This window comes from Panulirus ornatus, chromosome 71, assembly GCF_036320965.1.
Source record: "Panulirus ornatus isolate Po-2019 chromosome 71, ASM3632096v1, whole genome shotgun sequence".
Lineage (NCBI taxonomy): Eukaryota > Metazoa > Arthropoda > Malacostraca > Decapoda > Palinuridae > Panulirus > Panulirus ornatus.
The window spans coordinates 7,805,412-7,817,483 of record NC_092294.1 but is presented as its reverse complement, the minus strand read 5'-3'; the positions used below and the strand labels follow the sequence as shown (position 1 = coordinate 7,817,483).

Sequence of the window (12,072 nt, the reverse complement as noted above, 5' to 3'; positions counted from 1 at the left end):
AGTAGATAGACATAAGTGAAATTATAGCTCTTTGCATGTTTAATGAAATATGCTTCGTTATAGGTTACAGTAACACTCATATGGGTACAAACGTCGTTTCTGACTATTCAGCTTTACATTGCAATAATATAATAATGTTTGAATTAATTTAAAAGTATATTTGTAGAATGTTTTGCACGCTTATCGTTTAGCACGTAATCCAATAATGCTCACTCACCTACATATGTATGTCCCTCTTTTAAACCAGATATTTCCATCATTAGCCCTTTTTCAGCACGCAATTCCACAAGCTTTTTGAATACCCCATGTACCCTCAGCCGCCACATTACTCACTCTCGCATAATACTCGCTGTGTATATTATACAGGTCAGGAACCCAGACTCCGAAATCCTTGAGGCTTGATGTGTTTCGGAATTCAGAAATTTCCCATGTTTGGAATATAAGCATAAATTACAGGTTGCTAATCCCGTGGGGACCACACACTTGCCGTGATTATATATATATATATATATATATATATATATATATATATATATATATATATATATATATTATCCCTGGGGATAGGGGAGAAAGAATACTTACCGCGTGTCGTAGGAGGCGACTAAAAGGGGAGGGAGCGGGGGCTGGAAATCCTCACCTCTCGTTTTTTTTTAATTTTCTAAAAGAAGGAACAGAGAAGGGGGCCAGGTGAGGATATTCCCTCAAAGGCCCAGTCCTCTATTTTTAGCACTACCTCGCTAACGCGGGAAATGGCGAATAGTTTGAAAGAAAGATGAAAGATATATATATATATATATATATATATATATATATATATATATATATATATATATATATATATATATATATATATAATCACCATCACTTTCCATGCTGAGCGAGTCTACAATATCCCAAGAACCAGCACTTGCGTAATCGGAACTATCCAAAATAAATTTCATTAAACATTTGATTGGATGTTTTTGTTCTGTATTACATCGGAACTGTGCCTTTTTTTCCTGAAAGCCTATTGTGAACTCTTCCAAGGTGGCTTTTTCCCCCAAAGAAATTTATCAGAACAATGATAAGATGCATAAGACTTATAAAGCTATATTACCGTATCTAACCATGCCAGATCTTCATTCAAATTGTGTTTGTTACTTCGAAATCCTTGCCCCAAAATATGCAAATGTTATTCTTTTCTCAAGTTGGAAAAAAAAAATGAAATTACTACATTCTACGAAACGCACCTGCACTGATTAGAAAAGAGGATTCTACACAGTACATTCGGCATCATACTATATTCACATTGGTTCGTAAGATAATTTCTTTCATATATGGAAGAGAATACCGAATGATACCCCATAACAAACAGGGTGATACTCATGAGCAAAACGAACTATTGCTTCACTTTACTTTTGTCATAACCAAATAATATTGGCAGCGCGCAGGGACGTTAGACTGCGGCGCCTTGAGATGTATGCTTTTCACACTTGGCACCATTAGTGATTTGTGCCATGATCAAATAATAGATTTACTTGGGTGTACAAAGAAAAAATCATTGACATTTTATTTGGGAGAGAAAACTTTAGACATCTGTGTGCGCTGCTTGCCACGAAGACTGTCTCGCGTGCCGTAGCTTCGCCAGCCCTACTATACAATGTTCCATAAACTATTTAATAGAATAGATGTGTGCGAACGTTAATTTACTGTCGCTACATTTATTTACTTGTACGCAACGTTTTTAGTTCCACTTGCGGTCACAGTGATGGCTTTTGAATAAAACCAAATGGTTGTTTGTGTCTCACATCTGGAAGTGAGATCTCAATTCGGTGAGGTAAAACTGGTAATTATGTAAGGGAATTTAGCACATTAGAAATGTAGGATATGGCACGAAGATAGCCATTTAGATGGAGGTTGAATTCAGAAACTATCATGTTAATATAATACATTTTGTACAGCTATACACAGCCTTATTGTTTTCCGTTTACAAAGTCAGCAGAATATAATCACTGCAGTAATGACATGCGGCATCAGAAACTTGCGGCTCATCAATGCTGATATGGTGGTTATCAGCCTGGACATCTAAATTGAAGATGGGTCAGGAACTGGATTCGCTAGTGATGAAGCAGCTCCCCAATGGATGATGGCCTATTTTGAAGAATTCCAATGTCCTCTCTTTCTTAGTAACAATGGGTTTTGAATGAGCAGTCTCTCTTTCATGGAATATACTGCTATGGATACTTATTCTCTGATAAATGCAAGTTGTTCAAATGCCACTAACCACATTTATTCACCAAACTTGTTCAGTTTCATTTTCATCATCATTGCCGTCCTCATGCCTGTTTTGATTTAACACCACTTCAGCAGTATCCTCATCAGTCAGTGAATGCACCACAGGAGCATCACCTGTCAATATTTAACCCTTTGATGCCCACTTCCTCCAACTTATTCACACTTTCCCGTGATAAACCTTTTGCCTACGTAAGGTACTCTAATATCATTTACCTGTTTTCCACTAGCCACATGAATTCCACTAGTCTTCACATGAAGGATCATCATTAAGGATTGTTGAAGGCCAAAGAGTGTGCTAAGCATTTGCTAGAGTGGGTTTATGTGCAGCATTACAAGCAATAACAGCTCAATGCTAAGTTCTTTTAGGAAGCTGTGAGCTTTGAACCCCCAAGTCTCTGTTTAAAGAGAAAATTAATGTTTACATTTCAGAGTTTGTAAAATTCTTTTGTCACAGAGTTGAATTAAAGATATCTTATTGTGGGGAAAGTAAATGCAAAAACATTATTCTATTAGGAGATATGTAGAACACTTGTCCAAGAACAGTAGAATCGTATAGATTTATTCCAATCCAGCTCCCTTACAGTGAGCTCATACCACTGGTACAAAGTGGCTGTTGAAGAACTCAGAAAAAATATCCCTGGTTATCTATGTTTTCTTTTCGGCATGTTGATGCACTGGTAAAGTTCAAACACTCATAAAGCACCTTGGACATTCACTTTTCCCAGTCACTTCCAGTTTAAATTTGTTTACATTTGTGTGTACCAGCTGTACTTGCCCCTAACTCGGTGCCCTTTCATCAGCCATTGTTAGTTTTTCTAGGAGCATAGCTCTAGAACAATGATACTTTGTCAATGATACTTTCCACTGTTTCATGACCAGCAGAGGCTTTATCACCACAAATTTTCAGATGTTATATATGACACCATAAATTTCTGCAACTAACCTGCTGAATATTCACATGCACCTTCCATTTTTAGTTCTTTACGATATATCTAAGCTTTTTTCATGACAGACTTACTCTTAGGTTCAGCAGAGTTGAGAGACAAGTTAGTTGGGATGTAAGTTTAAAAGGAGAAAAATTGGAGGAAGTGAAGCATTTTAGATATCTGGATGTGGACTTAGCTGCAAATGGAACCATGCAAGTGGAAGCGAGTCATAGGGTGGGGGAGGGGGCGATGCTCCTGGGAGCGATGAAGAATGTGTGGAGATAACGTTATCTCGGAGAGCAAAATGGGGACGTTTGAAGGAATATGGTTGTGAGGCATGGGCTGTAGATAGGGTTGTTCAGAGGAGGGTGGATGTTTTGAAGATGAAATGTTTGAGGCATGCAAGGAATAGAGTGAATTGGACCAATGTGGTATACTGGTTTTGACATGCTGTCAGTGGACTGAATCAGTGCTTGTGAAATGTCTAGGGTAAACTGTGGAAAGGTCTATGGGGCCTGGATGTGGATAGGATCTGTGGTATCGGTGCATTACACATGACAGCTAAAGACTACGTGTGAACAAATGTGACCTTTTTTGTCTGTTTTCCTGTAGCTACCTCTGACGCAGGGGATGGCAATGCTGTTTCCTGTGCGGCGGGGTGGCACTGGGAATGGACCAAAGCAAGCATCAATATGTAATTGTGTATATATGTATATGTCTGTTTATGTATATGTATGCATATGTGTATATGTTGATATATATATGTAAATGTATGTATATGAGTGGATGGGTCTTTCTTCTTCTGTTTCCTGGTGCTATCTCACTAACAAGGGAAATGGCAATTATATGTATATATATATATATTATATATATATATATATATAGATATATATATATATTATATTATATATTTATATATTATATATATATATAATTTTTTTTTTTTTTTTTTTTTTTTTTTTGCTGTCTCCCGCGTCTGCGAGGTAGCGCAAGGAAACAGACAGAAGAAATGGCCCAAACCCCCCCCCCCCCCCTGTAGTTTCTAACTTAAATCAGCCACTAGAACTGTATCATTGGCAAACAACAACTGACTCACTTCCCAGGCCCTGTCTTCCACAACAGACTGCACACTAGCCCCACTATCCAAAAACTCTTGCATTTGCCTCCCTAACCACCCCATCCGTAAACGAATTAAACTTCCATGGGGACATCACACACCCCTGCCGCAAACCTACATTCACTGAGAACCTATAGTGGTGCACATGACCTAGTATAGGCATAAAACCATATGGAAAATGAAACATATGTTTGCAATTGCACTTTCATGTAATGATCACATCATCAGGGTAGACATATATATATATATATTTATATTATATATATATATAATATATATATAATATTATATATATATATATATTTATATATATATATATATATTATCCCTGGGGATAGGGGATTAAGAATACTTCCCACGTATTCCCTGCGTGTCGTAGAAGGCGACTAAAAGGGGAGGGAGCGGGGGGCTGGAAATCCTCCCCTCTCGTTTTTTTTTTTTTTTCTGTCTCCCGCGTCTGCGAGGTAGCGCAAGGAAACAGACAGAAGAAATGGCCCAACCCACCCCCATACACATGTATATACATACGTCCACACACGCAAATATACATACCTACACAGCTTTCCATGGTTTACCCCAGACGCTTCACATGCCCTGGTTCAATCCATTGACAGCATGTTGACCCCTGTATACCACATCATTCTGGTTCATTATATTCCATGCATGAATTTTACCTTCCTGCATTGCCAGGCCCTGATCATTCAAATTTTTTTCACTTCATCCTTTCATCTGCAATTTGTTCTACCCTTTCTCTGTGTTCGCTCCACTTCTGACACATACATCCTTAATTATTTTATCCCACTTCCACTTCTGCTTCCATAGTTCCATCTGCTGTAAGTCCACTCCCAGATATCTAAAACACTTTACTTCCTCCAGTTTTTCTCCATTCAAACTCACCCCACCCTGTGACTTGACCCTCAATCCTACTGTACCTAATAACCTTGCTCTTATTCACATTTACTCTTAACTTTCTTCTTTCACACACTTTACCAAACTCAGTCACCAACTTCTGCAGTTTCTCACTTGAATCAGCCACTAGAACTGTATCATTGGCAAACAACAACTGACTCACTTCCCAAGCTCTCTCATCCCCAACAGACTTCATCCTTGCCCCTCTTTCCAAAACTCTTGCATTTGCCTCCCTAACCACCCCATCCGTAAACGAATTAAACTTCCATGGGGACATCACACACCCCTGCCGCAAACCTACATTCACTGAGAACCTATAGTGGTGCACATGACCTAGTATAGGCATAAAACCATATGGAAAATGAAACATATGTTTGCAATTGCACTTTCATGTAATGATCACATCATCAGGGTAGACATATATATATATATACAGTAAATCCTCGAAGTAAAGTAACCTGTTATAACAGAATTCAGACTTAATAGACCAGACAAATAATTATACAGTACATTAATCATAATAGCCTTAAGAACTGGTTACCCTCTAAAAGATCTTTATATTTTCCCTACAGTTTAATGATACTTTCTTACCCCAACTCTCATTTGCCCTCTTTTTCAAACCCTGTACCCTCCTCTTGATTTGCTATTTTCTCATGTACATCTCCAATCATTTGCACTTCTTCCTTATAAGTACCGCACAAATCCCTCTTTTTTTTCTCTTTCATTAAAAAATTTCTTCTTCAAATAGGTTACATTTGTTTTAAAGACTTTAAGCATTAATGGACAAACCTTCCCCCATTAGTCTGTTAAATCAAGGTTTTCTGTGTGTATATGTATGTGTACTTTGAAGAATGTATGTGAGAAATACTTAGAAAAGCAAATGGATTTGTATGTAGCATTTATGGATCTGGAGAAGGCATATGATAGAGTTGATAGAGATGCTCTGTGGAAGGTATTAAGAATATATGGTGTGGGAGGAAAGTTGTTAGAAGCAGTGAAAAGTTTTTATCGTGGATGTAAGGCATGTGTACGTGTAGGAAGAGAGGAAAGTGATTGGTTCTCAGTGAATGTAGGTTTGCGGCAGGGGTGTGTGATGTCTCCATGGTTGTTTAATTTGTTTATGGATGGGGTTGTTAGGGAGGTAAATGCAAGAGTTTTGGAAAGAGGGGCAAGTATGAAGTCTGTTGGGGATGAGAGAGCTTGGGAAGTGAGTCAGTTGTTGTTCGCTGATGATACAGCGCTGGTGGCTGATTCATGTGAGAAACTGCAGAAGCTGGTGACTGAGTTTGGTAAAGTGTGTGGAAGAAGAAAGTTAAGAGTAAATGTGAATAAGAGCAAGGTTATTAGGTACAGTAGGGTTGAGGGTCAAGTCAATTGGGAGGTGAGTTTGAATGGAGAAAAACTGGAGGAAGTGAAGTGTTTTAGATATCTGGGAGTGGATCTGGCAGCGGATGGAACCATGGAAGCGGAAGTGGATCATAGGGTGGGGGAGGGGGCGAAAATTCTGTGGGCCTTGAAGAATGTGTGGAAGTCGAGAACATTATCTCGGAAAGCAAAAATGGGTATGTTTGAAGGAATAGTGGTTCCAACAATGTTATATGGTTGCGAGGCGTGGGCTATGGATAGAGTTGTGCGCAGGAGGATGGATGTGCTGGGAATGAGATGTTTGAGGACAATGTGTGGTGTGAGGTGGTTTGATCGAGTGAGTAACGTAAGGGTAAGAGAGATGTGTGGAAATAAAAAGAGCGTGGTTGAGAGAGCAGAAGAGGGTGTTTTGAAGTGGTTTGGGCACATGGAGAGAATGAGTGAGGAAAGATTGACCAAGAGGATATATGTGTCGGAGGTGGAGGGAACGAGGAGAAGAGGGAGACCAAATTGGAGGTGGAAAGATGGAGTGAAAAAGATTTTGTGTGATCGGGGCCTGAACATGCAGGAGGGTGAAAGGAGGGCAAGGAATAGAGTGAATTGGAGCGATGTGTTATACCGGGGTTGACGTGCTGTCAGTGGATTGAATCAAGGCATGTGAAGCGTCTGGGGTAAACCATGGAAAGCTGTGTAGGTATGTATATTTGCGTGTGTGGACGTATGTATATACATGTGTATGGGGGGGGGGGCCATTTCTTTCATCTGTTTCCTTGCGCTACCTGACAAACGCAGGAGACAGCGACAAAGTATAATAAAAAAAAATATATATATATATATATATATATATATATATATATATATATATATATATATATATATATATATATTTTTTCAAAGGAAGGAACAGAGAAGGGGGCCAGGTGAGGATATTCCCTCAAAGGCCCAGTCCTCTGTTCTTAACGCTACCTCGCTAATGCGGGAAATGGCGAATAGTATGAAAGAAAGATATATATATATACAGTAAATCCTCGAAGTAAAGTAACCTGTTATAACAGAATTCAGATTTAATAGACCAGACAAATAATTATACAGTACATTAATCATAATAGCCTTAAGAACTGGTTACCCTCTAAAAGATCTTTATATTTTCCCTACAGTTTAATGATACTTTCTTACCCCAACTCTCATTTGCCCTCTTTTTCAAACCCTGTACCCTCCTCTTGATTTGCTATTTTCTCATGTACATCTCCAATCATTTGCACTTCTTCCTTATAAGTACCTGCACAAATCCCTCTTTTTTTTCTCTTTCATTAAAAACATTTCTTCTTCAAATAGGTTACATTTGTTTTAATGGACTTTAAGCATTAATGGACAAACCTTCCCCCATTAGTCTGTTAAATCAAGGGTTTTCTGTGTATATATATATATATATATATATATATATATATATATATATATATTTATTTATTTATTTATTTATTTATTTATTTATTTATTCATTTATATTTTGCTTTGTCGCTGTCTCCCACGTTTGCGAGGTAGCGCAAGGAAACAGACAGAAGAAATGGCCCAACCCACCCCCATACACAGTGTATATACATACATGTCCACACACGCAAATATACATACCTATACATCTCAATGTACACACACATATATATTTTTTTTTTTTTTTTTTTTTTTTTTTTTATACTTTGTCGCTGTCTCCCGCGTTTGCGAGGTAGCGCAAGGAAACAGACGAAAGAAATGGCCCAAACCCCCCCCCCCCCCCCATACACATGTACATACACACGTCCACACACGCAAATATACATACCTACACAGCTTTCCATGGTTTACCCCAGACGCTTCACATGCCTTGATTCAATCCACTGACAGCACGTCAACCCCTGTATACCACATATATTTATATATATATATATATATATATATATATATATATATATATATATATTATCCCTGGGGATAGGGGATTAAGAATACTTCCCACGTATTCCCTGCGTGTCGTAGAAGGCGACTAAAAGGGGAGGGAGCGGGGGGCTGGAAATCCTCCCCTCTCGGATTTTTTTTAATTTTCCAAAAGAAGGAACAGAGAATTGGGCCAGGTGAGGGTATTCCCTCAAAGGCCCAGTCCTCTGTTCTTAACGCTACCTCGCTAATGCGGGAAATGGCAAATAGTTTGAAAGAAAAGATATATATATATAGATAGGGGTGACTGTATTGTTGACTGGTTGGTAAGGTTATTTAATGTATGTATGATTCATGGTGAGGTGCCTGAGGATTGGCGGAATGCTTGCATAGTGCCATTGTACAAAGGCAAAGGGAATAAGAGTGAGTGCTCAAATTACAGAGGTATAAGTTTGTTGAGTATTCCTGGGAAATTATATGGGAGGGTATTGATTGAGAGGGTGAAGGCGTGTACAGAGCATCAGATTGGGGAAGAGCAGTGTGGTTTCAGAAGTGGTAGAGGATGTGTGAATCAGGTGTTTGCTTTGAAGAATGTATATGAGAAATACTTAGAAAAACAAATGGATTTGTATGTAGCATTTATGGATCTGGAGAAGGCATATGATAGAGTTGATAGAGATGCTCTGTGGAAGGTTTTAAGAGTATATTGTGTGGGAAGCAAGTTGTTAGAAGCAGTGAAAAGTTTTTATCGAGGATGTAAGGCATGTGTGCGTGTAGGAAGAGAGGAAAGTGATTGGTTCTCAGTGAATGTAGGTTTGCGGCAGGGGTGTGTGATGTCTCCATGGTTGTTTAATTTGTTTATGGATGGTTTGTTAGGGAGGTGAATGCAAGAGTTTTGGAAAGAGGGGCGAGTATGCCGTCTGTTGTGGATGAGAGAGCTTGGGAAGTGAGTCAGTTGTTGTTCGCTGATGATACAGCGCTGGTGGCTGATTCATGTAAGAAACTGCAGAAGCTGGTGACTGAGTTTGGTAAAGTGTGTGAAAGAAGAAAGTTAAGAGTAAATGTGAATAAGAGCAAGGTTATTAGGTACAGTAGGGTTGAGGGTCAAGTCAATTGGGAGGTAAGTTTGAATGGAGAAAAACTGGAGGAAGTAAAGTGCTTTAGATATCTGGGAGTGGATCTGGCAGCGGATGGAACCATGGAAGCGGAAGTGAATCATAGGGTGGGGGAGGGGGCGAAAATTCTGGGAGCCTTGAAGAATGTTTGGAAGTCGAGAACATTATCTCGGAAAGCAAAAATGAGTATGTTTGAAGGAATAGTGGTTCCAACAATGTTGTATGGTTGCGAGGCGTGGGCTATGGATAGAGTTGTGCGCAGGAGGGTGGATGTGCTGGAAATGAGATGTTTGAGGACAATATGTGGTGTGAGGTGGTTTGATCGAGTAAGTAATGTAAGGGTGAGAGAGATGTGTGGAAATAAAAAGAGTGTGGTTCAGAGAGCAGAAGAGGGTGTTTTGAAATGGTTTGGTCACATGGAGAGAATGAGTGAGGAAAGATTGACCAAGAGGATATATGTGTCAGAGGTGGAGGGAACGAGGAGAAGTGGGAGACCAAATTGGAGGTGGAAAGATGGAGTGAAAAAGATTTTGAGTGATCGGGGCCTGAACATGCAGGAGGGTGAAAGGCGTGCAAGGAATAGAGTGAATTGGAACGATGTGGTATACTGGGGTCGACGTGCTGTCAATGGATTGAACCAGGGCATGTGAAGCGTCTGGGGTAAACCATGCAAAGTGTGTGGGGCCTGGATGTGGAAAGGGAGCTGTGGTTTCGGTGCATTATTACATGACAGCTAGAGACTGAGTGTGAACGAATGGGGCCTTTCGTGTCTTTCCTAGCGCTACCTCTCACACATGAGGGGGAGGGGGTTGTTATTCCATGTGTGGCGAGGTGGCGATGGGAACAAATAAAGGCAGACAGTATGAATTATGTACATGTGTGTATATGTATATGTCTGTGTGTGTATATGTATGTGTACATTGAGATGTATAGGTATGTATATTGTGCGTGTGTGGACATGTATGTATATACATGTGTATGTGGGCGGGTTGAGCCATTCTTTTGTCTGTTTCCTTGCGCTAACTCGCTAACGCGGGAGACAGCGACAAAGCAAAATAAATAGATAAATAAATATATATATATGCGCGAGGTAGCGCTAGGAAAAGACAACAAAGGCCACTTTCGTTCACACTCCATCTCTAGCTGTCATGTGATAATGCACTGAAACCACAGCTCCCTTTCCACATCCAGGCCCCACACACTTTGCATGGTTTACCCCAGACGCTTCACATGCCCTGGTTCAATCCATTGACAGCATGTCAACCCCAGTATACCACATTGTTCCAATTCACTCTATTCCTTGCACGCCTTTCACCCTCCTGCATGTTCAGGCCCTGATCACTCAAAATCTTTTTCACTCCATCTTTCCACCTCCAATTTGGTCTCCCACTTCTCCTCGTTCCCTCCACCTCTGACACATGCATCCTCTTTGTCAATCTTTCCTCACTTATTCTCTCCATGGGACCAAACCATTTCAAAACACCCTCTTATGCTCTCTCAAACACACTCTTTTTATTACCACACATCTCTCTTACCCTATTATTACTTACTCGATCAAACCACCTCACACCACATATTGTCCTCAAACATCTCATTTTCAGCACATCCACCCTCCTCTGCACAACTCTATCTATAGCCCACGCCTCGCAACCATATAACATTGTTGGAACCACTAATCCTTCAAACATACCCATTTTTGCTTTCCGAAATAATGTTCTTGACTTCCACCCATTCTTCAACGCTTCCAGAACTTTCGCCCCCTCCCCCACCCTATGATTCACTTCCACTTCCATGGTTCCAATCCGCTGCCAAATCTACTCCCAGATATCTAAAACACTTTACTTCCTCCAGTTTTTCTCCATTTAAACTTACCTCCCAATTGACAAACCCCTGCCACAAACCTACATTCACTGAGAACCTATAGTGGTGCACATGACCTAGTATATGCATAAAACCATATGGAAAATGAAACATATGTTCGCAATTGCACTTTCATGTAATGATCACATCATCAGGGGAGATACAAGAATGAGATAGAAGACGTGTAACAGTCGGTTAATATACAAGAAAGAGTCGTAGCAAAGATGCCATTAATACACAAGCATTACTGGATGGTGGTGTTCGGGTTGGTCTAGTTCAGGTCTGGCATCATGCCTAACTGTTTACAAATTTTGCTTACGACAAAGTCATCCAGTTTGTTTAGACCTTCACCAATTTTGATATTACAATTCTTTGTGTATTTAATACCAGAAGATTCAATGATATTTCTTGTGGTAAAGGAGTTACAGTTACTAACTGAATTGGCATTACTCCACTCTAATACAATGGTCATAATTTTTAACATGATTAAACTAGCATTTCATTTTTGTCCTGTTTATGTTGCTTAAGTCCAACATAAAGTTCTTTGCCACTCTGCTCAAAATATAACATTACAATTTTCACAAGGTATTCTGTA

At 39.6% G+C, this 12,072-nt stretch overlaps 1 protein-coding gene across 1 annotated transcript in view; it reads left to right on the top strand.

Annotated features, from left to right (window-relative positions):
* FoxP (forkhead box P) overlaps positions 1-12,072 on the top strand; it is a 712,908-nt gene that overhangs the window by 539,819 nt on the left and 161,017 nt on the right. The window lies entirely within an intron of this gene.